At 42.0% G+C, this 10,307-nt stretch overlaps 1 protein-coding gene across 3 annotated transcripts in view; it reads left to right on the top strand.

Moving 5' to 3' along the window:
- The window catches only part of nubp1 (nucleotide binding protein 1 (MinD homolog, E. coli)), a 165,791-nt gene that overhangs the window by 49,912 nt on the left and 105,572 nt on the right, over positions 1-10,307 (top strand). The window lies entirely within an intron of this gene.

Genomic DNA, 10,307 nt, shown 5'->3' with positions numbered 1-10,307 from the left:
GGGATCAGTTAGCTCTTTGATCAGTGAGTACCGGGATCAGGAAGCACAGGCATCAGGAAGCTCAGTGATCAGGGACTGTGGGGATCAGGGAGTGTTGTGGTTTTGACAATGGTGCTGACGTGAAGTGGCAAAATGAAAATACAGCCAAGAATCCTTCATCTTATCCCAAAAATATTTCTCACTTGGATGCTACTCGCTCATTGACATGGAATACAGGAACGTCATGTTCCTTCTATGCATTAGCTAAAACAAAGCAACCTCAGCCTGATATTCAGTCACAAAGTGTTCATCTCAGAGTTTCCTCTCAGTGAACTCCACTTTCTTGACTGCAATGTGATTTGTACAATTTCCTTATTGAAGTCAATGTGCTTGGCATAAATAAACAGTGTGAGAAAACGCCAGCATTGTTCTGGCTGCAGTGAATACCTGGCGTGAATCCATTGTAAATTACGGGAAAGTCAGATTTGTATTAAGGATCTAAGTTTTGATCCAGCGACACACATTTGTTGCAAAAAAGCATAAGTGCTGCTCTCCATGTGAAAATCAAACAGCAGCCTCGAGGTCAGCTTCTAAATTGAATTTTAAAACCCTTTCCAGGCTCAGAAGTAAGACAGAAACAGTCCGTGCATTCCCTGTTCCCAGGTGATGGGTTAGTTATTGCAACTGAACCTGAACGCAGAGTCTAATCTGACACTTAAGATACACTGAACATACTCCGCTGTTGGAGACAATGTCCTTAAATGTGGCTTTCTCCTTGGACGCTCTGTGATGGCTCTGGTGGAGACTAAAGGTCACTCAACACTTCTCAAAAAACAAGAGTAGAAAGATTCTGCAGTGTCCTGGCAAACAATGCTTCCTCAAGGATTGTAAAGATTTGTATCCAGGGTGCTGGTTGCCATGGTTGTGGGTATGTTCGCCGAGCTGGGAAGTCGATTTACAGACATTTTGTCCCCTGTCTAGGTGATATCTTCAGTGCTTTGGGGCCTCCTGTGAAGCGCTGCTGTACTGTGTCTTCAGGGATTTATTTGGTTCCGTTCCTGCTGCTTCCGGTTGGCAGTTCCAGTAGTTCGTTGTGGTGGCCGATTTTTCTAAACAGAGTACAGCCAGAGAATTTCTCGAAGCATGGCACTCATCCATCAACAAACACATAGGCCGAGACCCAATATACCGCCCACTACATAGAATGACTGACACCAGCAACCGGAAGCAGCAGGAACAGAGCCAAATAAATTCCAGAAGACACAGTTCAGCAGTGTTTCACAGGAGGCTTCAAAGCACTGAAGATATCACCTGGACAGGGGACGAAACACCTGCAAATCACCTTCCCAGCTCGGCGAACATACCCACAACCGCGGCAATTGCTTCCTCGGTCTGAAGCTCTCATGCCTTAAAAACTATTACAACTTAACTTAAAACACCGTGGACGTTTTAGCGGTGGCACCTATGGGACCAGGAGTGCGCTGGTTGATCTAATATTCTGGATAATCAACAAGTTCACATAATCAATGTCAAGACACACATTAAGTAATAGAAACGTAAATACACATCACTGTTACTCTGTATTTCCAGCATTAATCACTTCAATAATAATGCAATGTTGCCCTAAATAAAACTTACAAGCAGTGAGCCTTCTCACTCGCACCCTCAACTGAGTACTCAGAGATGGCAGTATTTGAGAAGTCGTTGACTCGAAATTGAACCATTTGTTGATATTTCATGTGACCACTCAATTGGCCAATGTTTATGTTGAGGTAAATTAATTTAAAAATAACAAGTCATGCAAGATTGTACAAACTATTTAAGACAGAGAGATCATAACATGTTACCAAGGTGAAGGTGTCAAAACAGTACAGGGAGGAAGATTTTACAAATACAGAACAGTATGATGCAGTTACATGTTGCCTCTCTAATTTGTCTGTTCAGTTTGGATTACTTGTTATTTTGGTTAGACCCTCGGCATGTGACTCTTATACCTACCATGTTATTCCAGCTATTTGATTTGTCTCCAGCATGAAATTATCTATAATGTTTTGTAATTATTTCTGCGCCTCAATTAATCGGATCATAGGTCGTCCCTTCACTTGCTGTTCAGCTGTTGACACTTTACTCACACTGTCTGACACTTTTGATTCGCTAGGTGAAAGTGGATACTGCAGATGCTGGAGATTAGAGTCAAGATTAGAGCAGTGAGGGAAAAGTACAGCAGGTCAGGCAGCATCCGAGGGGCAGGAAAATCGACATTTTGGGCAAAGCAGCAGAGACTTGTCAATCAGCTGGTCAACACACTGCTCACATCATTTGCATGATCTTTTGATCTCTCTGCCTATAAATTCTGTGCCTGTGTTTTTCTCTGCATTTCACCTGATGAAGGGACAGAGCTCTGAAAGTGTGTGCTTTCAAATAAACCTGTTGGAGTTTAACCTGGTGTCATGTGACTTCTGACCTTGACCACCTCAGTCCAACACTGGCACCTCTACATCATAGATTCTATGATTCTATGATTTCTTTGCAATTGCAATTAAACTGCCTTGCTGCCATGATAGTGTTTGAACTTGTATTTCTGAATAATTAGACCAAAGAACTAGATTACATACTTGAGGGGCCAATGGGGTCCTTTTGTACTGTATGAGTCTATAAAAGCTCAGTGTTAGCTCACCTCTATGAATCTCCTCCAAAAGAAAATAACATTCATTCAGCGCATTGCTTCCTGAGGATGACACAATTAAGACGTAAAGGTAGAGGTTCTATTTTAAAGGTATTAATTTGACATGAAGTGACTTGACATAGTGTTCAAGGATGTGATGGAGTGCCTTATAAATGCAAGGCTTGCTTTCTTTCTAGCTCCGTCTTCAAACCCAGCAAAACGTTATGTCTAACAGTACACAGCACCCTTTGAAGAAAACTCAGAGAGCATTTTAAAATTGGAAAGTAATGAAGAAACAGACTGATGTATTGGGCAAGGCAAACTTTCAGATTGAGTTAATCATTAGACAGAATCAACACAATTAGCTTGCACTCCAGTCACCTTTTTTGAATAACCATTTGTAGATTTATTCCACATTTACAAAGGCAGTGAGGTGACAAGAGGAGAGAAAAAAAAATGATATCAAAATGGAACAAATGCATACTAAGAGCAAACAGAGACCTGGCACTCCTTGGGCTCATTAATCTTTGTGACACCAGTTGGATGTAAGATTTATTTGGGGGAAAGTCGATATTTTGTCTGCATTTTGTGCAGTTCTATGCATTCCGTCCTTTTAAATAAAGAAATTCAGAAGTCTAGTCAAAAGTAATAAAAAAAAATTCCAATATTTTTGTGTTGAGGGCTTTGTTGAAGAAAGCAGTTATGGAGCCAGCTTAATGTTCCAGGACACAAATGCTACAGGAAGGACAGAAAGTGAGGCAAGAGAGGAGGAGGAGTGGCGTTTTTGATAAGGAATAGCATTACAGCTGTACTTAGGGAGGATATTCCTGGAAATACATCCAGGGACGTTACTTGGGTGGAATTGAGAAATAAGAAAGGGATGATCACCTTATTGGGATTGTATTATAGATTGTATTATAATAGTCAGAGGGAAACTGTGAAACAAATTTGTAAGGACATTTCAGTTATCTGTCAGAATAATACGGTGGTTATGGTAGGGAATTTTAACTTTCCAAACACAGACTGGGACTGCCATAGTGTTAAGGGTTTAGATGGAGAGGAATTTGTTAAGAATGAACAAGAAAATTTTCTGAGTCTGTATGTGGATGTTCCTTTCAGAGAAGGTGTAAAACTTGACCCACTCTTGCGAAATAAGGCAGGGCAGGTGACTGAGGGGTCAGTGGGGGAGCACTTTGGGGCCAGTGATCATAATTCTATTAGTTTCAAAATACTGATGTAAAAGGATAGACCAGATCTAACAGTTGAAGTTCTAAATTGAAGGAAGGCTAAATTTGACGGTATTAGGCAAGAAATTTCAAACGTTGACTGGGGCAGATGTTCGCAGGTAAAGGGATGGCTGGAAAATGGGAAGTTTTCAGAAATGTAATAACAAGAGTCCAGAGACAGTATATTCCTGTTAGGGAAAAGGAAAGGCTGGTAGGTGCAGGGAATGCTGGATGACTAAAGAAATTGAGGGTTTGGTTAAGAAAAAGAAGGAAGCGTATGTCAGGTATAGACAGGATAGATCGAGTGAATCCTTAGAAGAGTATGAAGGTAGTAGGATTATACTTAAGAGGGAAATCAGGAGGGCAAAAAAGGGGACATGAGATAGCTTTGGCAAACAGGGTTAAGGAGAATCCAAAGGGCTTTTACAAATACATTAAGGATAAAAGGGTATCTAGGGAATGAATAGGGCCCCTCAATGAGGGACAGGATTTACACGTATTTGGAAAGGCAAGGACTGATTAGGGATAGTCAACATAGTTTTGTGCATGGGAAATCATGTCTCACAAACTTGATTGAGTTTTTTTGACAAAGTAACAAAGAGGAGTGATGAGAGCTGAGCAGTAGATATGATCTATATGGACTTCAACAAGGCATTCGACAAGGTTCCCCATGGGAGACTGATTAGCAAGGTTAGATCTCATGGAATACAGGGAGAACTAGCCATTTGGATACAGAACTGGCTCAAAGGAAAGACAGAGGGTGCTGGTGGAGGGTTGGTTTTCAGACTGGAGGCCTGTGACCAGTGGAGTGCCACAAGGATCGGTGCTGGGTCCACTACTTTCAATCATTTATATAAATGATTTGGAGGTATAGTTAGTAAGAGGTATAGTTAGTAAGTTTGCTGATGACACCAAAATTAGAGGTGTTGTGGACAGCGAAGAAGGTTACCTCAGATTACAATGGGATCTTGATCAAATGATCCAATGGGCTGAGAAGTGGCAGACGGAGTTTAATTTAGATAAATATGAGGTGCTGCATTTTGGGAAAGCAAATCTTAGCAGGACTTATACACTTAATGGTCAGGTCCTCGGGTGTGTTGCTGAACAAAGAGATCTTGGAGTGCAAGATCCTTGAAAGTAGAGTCACAGGTAGATAGGATAGTGAAGAAGACATTTGGTATGCTTTCCTTTATTTGTCAGAGTATTGAGTACAGGAGAGGGGTGATCTCATAGAGGTTTATAAAATTATGAGGGGCATGGATAGGATAAATAGGCAAAGTTTTTTCTCTGGGGTGGGGTAATCCAGAATTGGAGGGCATAGGTTTAGGGTGAGAGGGGAAAAACATAAAAGGGACCTAAGGTGCAACTTTTTCATGTAGAGGTTAGTGTGTGTATGGAATGAGCTGCCAGAGGAAGTGGTGGAGGCTGGTACAATTGCAACATTTAAAAGGCATCTGGATGGGTATATGAATAGGAAGGGTTTGGAGGGATATGGGCCAAGTGTTAGCAAATGGGACTAAGTGAAGTTGGGATATCTGGTCTGCATGGATGAGTTGGACCGAAAGGTCTGTTTCCATGCTGTACATCTCTATGACTCTTGAACTCTAAATTGGAAAGTGTTCAATTTATTCTCCGTTTGGAATTAGCTGAACAAGCTGCAATGTTTGCAGTTTCACAACAGCAGTGACAGGACTGAGCTACCCAGAGGTTCTGTCCATCTGACAGCAGGGATATACAGAAACCACCGGTGGCAGTATGACAGGAGAGCAACAGAAGCTGAAGATCTTGGTATGCATAGGTCTTGAGGGTCACATCACCCACCACAGTTTATCCTCCAGGTCACTCTAAGATCACAAGTTGAATAGAAGAAGGAGGAGACCCAGATTCAGTGGGGTGGGTGTGTGCTGTGGTCAATTATCCATAGGTCAGGATAGTGGTAAACCCCTGCATCCACCTATTGTCAGTCAAGCCTTCAGTCTGTTTACATATTACATCCTAAGAAGCTTCAAGTCATAGAGACATTGCAGGAGGCCTGGTTTTAAGTCAGCACAGAAACAGACCATTTATACTGCATTTTAATCTCTTCCCAACTTTGCTTTCTCTATAATTATCAGCTCTACTCTCTATTCCTTTCCCTCTCATCTTGCCTCACCACAACTACATCTGTACGATTCACTTCAACCATTCTTTGTGAGAGCGAGGTGCACATTCTCAGTGCTGTCTGGGTAAAGACATTTCTTCTGAATTTATTTTTGGATTTCTTTGCGGTTATCTGTCAGTGGGATCTTGGACCTGGTTAACATTCAGAGGCTCAGTTTCAGGATATTGACATCTCCAGGACAGTTTTGCATTTTCAAAGGGATAGTAGTCAAAAAGTGAACAGGGAGGCCACTCATCTTCTATTAATGGACCACTAAATGCCTTAAGGAATTTGTTCAAAGACCTGTTCTGGCACGATCGGAATTTTCAATCATTCATCTAGCAGATCCAAACTCCAGTGCTCTGTTTGCTGCAGGAACACCAGAGATTTCCTCACAGTGGAACGTAAACTGACCTTTCCTGAACCTGCTCCTGTCAGCTTGACTGCTCCACCATCACCTAGCCTGCTCCGCCACTTCCATTCACATCGGTATTACACGCTTTCTTCTTGAGAATTCAACAGCATTCTCCAAGATCACTACAACCTGCCCTTGTTACTGGTGCCTGTCAGGCAGTTCCCATCTCCTCGGGGTGTATAGTCCCTCTAACTGAGAACCAAGCAGTCTTCTGATCAGTTAGGGCATTTGAAATAGCACCACGGATCTGACAGTGCTTGGGTACAGGCTTGGGCCTGAGTTCATCTCAGTGATCCTGTCCATGCCCAGCTCCTCGGAGTGCATCGGTCAATTGTCTTGTTTGGTTTTTGAACAGCTGAAGACTTATTTCCAGCACGTAAACAACAAACTGCCAGGGATATTAAAAGAACATTAATTCAATTCAGTTTGGCAGTTGGATCATGGAAAAGTATTTGTCAAACTCCTTGCTTTGTTTACTAAACATATTTGCACCACATTGTTTGACTGTGCTGCAAGTACATTACTTCAAGCGCAGGCAAGGGCAGTGTTATCACAATGTCACTCTGACAGTAATCGAGAGGCCCAGACTTGTCCTGGGGACAAGGGCTCAAAAGCCACCGTGGCAGCTAGTGAGATTGTCAACTCAACTCATTTACCAAATCTGGAATTGGAAGCGAGTCTCAGATTTTCAATATCGGCGGTAGTTTGCATTAATTCGATTACTTTGAAAGATATAAGGCTTTTTTATTTCCAGATTTTTGTTCATAATTCTAAGTCAAATTCTTGATCTATCTTGGTGGGATTTGAACTTACATATGATGGATTGTTACTCCTGACCTCTAGATAAGTTAACCACCAGATTCAGTGAGTTGTACTCTGCATGTTTTGGTGGCCAGGGAGAGATTAAAAAACACAAAGTATTTTTCAAAGGTAGAGTCCCAGATTGGTACACCTTGGAAACAGACCCTTCGGTCCAACTCGACCATTCTGACCAGATATCCTAATTAATCTAGTCCTATTTGCCAGCATTTGGCCCATATCCCTGGAAACCTTACCTATTCATGTACCCATCCTGACGCCTTTTAAATGTCGTAATTGTATCAGCCTCCCCCATTTCCTCTGGCAGCTCATTCCATACATGCACCACCCTCTGTCTGAAAATGTTGCCCCTTAGGTTCCTTTTAAATCTTTCCCCTCTCAGCTTAAACCTATGCCCTACCCTACCCTGGGAAAAAGACCTTGTCTATTCACCTTATCCATACCCCTCATGAATTTGTAAACCTCTATAAGGCCATCCCTCAAGCTCTGACGCTCCAGGGAAAATGATCCCAGTCAATGCAGCCTCTCTCTATAGCTCAGACTCTCCAATCCCGGCAACATCTTTGCTTATCTTTCCTGAACAATTTCAAGTTTAACAACATCTTTCCTGTAGCAGGGAGACCAGAACTGAACACAATATTCCAAAAGTGGCTAAACCACTGATAAGCAGGCAATTCTGCACATGTTCGTGATCACTATTACTACCAAAAAAAAATCTGCTGGTTATTTATCATTAGCTGTACGTTTATTTGATAGGATTGTTGGGAGGGATAGGGAAAAGCATAATGAGGAACCTTAACCAGTTTAGCTTCATCAAAAAGTATGAGAGTGGGCAACTCTTGCTAAAACTATACAAGGCACTAGTGACACCACAGCTGGAACAGTTTTGGACCCCTTATCTAAGGAAGGATACCAGATATGGTGGGACTGTCTGATGAGGAGAGGTTGAATAGTTTTGACTCTACTCATTGAAGTTTAGAAGAATGAGAGATAACCTTATTGAAGTGCACAAGATTCTTTGAGAATGTGACAGGTTGTTTTCCCTTAAATAAGATTTTAGGACCACAGGGCATAATCTCAGAAGAAGGGGTCACACATTGAAGACATAGATGAGTAATTTCTTCTCTCAGAGGATGGTGAACATGTGGAGTTCTTAACCACAGAGAGCTTTTGAGGTTGGTACATTATGTATATTCAAGGTTGAGGTAGACAGACTTTTAATCAGTGAGGGAATCAAAGGTTATAGGGAAAAGGCAGGAAGGTAGAGTTGAAGATTATCAATTCAGCCATGATCACTTTGAATGGCTGAGCAGAGACTCGATGGACTGAATGGCCTATTTCTGTTCTGATGTTCTTATGGTCCTACAACTCGGTGAATGCAGAACTCAAACATTGCTGAGAGAAGGGGCAATGCTTTAATCTTGCACTTATCAGGACTAATGCAAGAATGCCAAATATCAAATGATCACAACAACAAAAGAGCATTGTGGGGGCTGATTAGTTGGTAGGTTCAGTGTGAATTAGACTTTCCAACCTTCTGCGTTGCTCTGTTATGAACTTCTGTGATCCTTCGGAGTTAGGCATTCTTGTAATTGTCCTGCTGGGTGCAACAAGGAAAGCTTGATAACACGCTTCCTTTTGCATCAGTATTCTATCTTGCGAGTGCCTCCAATGGTCCCACCAAGACTCTTAGAGAGGTCACTCACCATCCAACTGAACAACTCTAGCACACTTTCCCCATTTGTGCCAGGAATTCGTAATCGAGGTTGTACAATTAGCAGAGGATGTCCACTTGCATATTTACTTTACCAGTTCCAAGTATGGAGGAGCCGCAGTTGGATTGGGGTGGATAATGTTAAAAATCACACAACACTCGGTTATAGTCTGACAGGTTTATTTGGAAGCACTGGCTTTTGGAATGCTGCTCCTTCATCAGATTCATCACCTATAACCTGGTGTTGTGTGATGTTTAACACTGTTCCAGGTGGGCAGGCTGCTGTGCTATTCTGAGGACTACAGCAGATGAGCCTTGGCCCTGAGATGGGTCCCCGAGGTATATTTCCCAGTTTTATCATTGGCCACCCGTTTTCAGATGAGATATGGGGGCCTCAGGTTGGATGTGGCACACCTCCCACCCTTGTATTTCAAAACATGTCATTGCCAGAGAAGTCCTTTGACAAGTTGTGAAATAAAAATGTATTAAGTTCAGCAAAGCTATTTCCTCAAATCAGTAGCTGTAGGTTAGACATGCCACTCACAGAGTATAAAAATAACCGCTGAAGAGGCATCACTTAACCTTGTCAGATGTATAATTGCAAAAACAAAAAAAAAATCAATACAGGAGTACAACAGGAGTTGCCCTTAATGGGATGGATTGTAGGTAGTCAGGATTGAGGACTGAAAAGCCGAAGAAAAATGAAAAACATTTAGAAATCTAAAAGAATTTTGATGTTGTTTTCAAGCTATGATAATCCAGGAAATAATTCCATGGGATTTAGGTATGGTTGGTTGGGCCAGCATTTACTGCCTATCTCTAGGTGCCTTTGAGAAGGTAGTGGTGAGCTGCCCTTTTGACTTGCTACAGTCCATTTGGTGTAAGTAGACCCACAGTGCCCATCCATTGACTCCATCTATGCCTCTTGCAGCAGTGGAAAAAGTCTAACATAGCTAAGATAAGTGGGAAAACTGAGGACTGGGAATCTTTTAAAGAGCAACAGAGGATTACTAAGAAGGAAACACGCAGAGGGAAAATGAGGTACGAAGGTAAACTGGCCAAGAATATTAAGGAGGATAGTAAAAGCTTTTTTAGGTATGTGCAAGGCAAAAAAATGGTTAGGACAAAAATTGGGCCCTTGAAGACAGAAACAGGGGAATATATTACTAGGAACAAAGAAATGGCAGAGGAATTAAATGGGTACTTCAGACCTGTGTTCACTTGGGAAGACACAAGCAATCCCCCTGAGGTAACAGTGGCTGAAGGACCTGAACTTAAGGGAATCTATATTTGCCAGGATTTGGTGTTGGAGAAGCTGTTAGGTCTGAAGGTTGATAAGTCCCCGGGGC

The sequence above is a fragment of the Chiloscyllium plagiosum genome, chromosome 21 (genome assembly GCF_004010195.1).
Source record: "Chiloscyllium plagiosum isolate BGI_BamShark_2017 chromosome 21, ASM401019v2, whole genome shotgun sequence".
Classification (NCBI taxonomy): Eukaryota; Metazoa; Chordata; class Chondrichthyes; order Orectolobiformes; family Hemiscylliidae; genus Chiloscyllium; species Chiloscyllium plagiosum.
The sequence above is the reverse complement of the archived record's forward strand: the minus strand, read 5'-3'. Positions and strand labels throughout refer to the sequence as shown.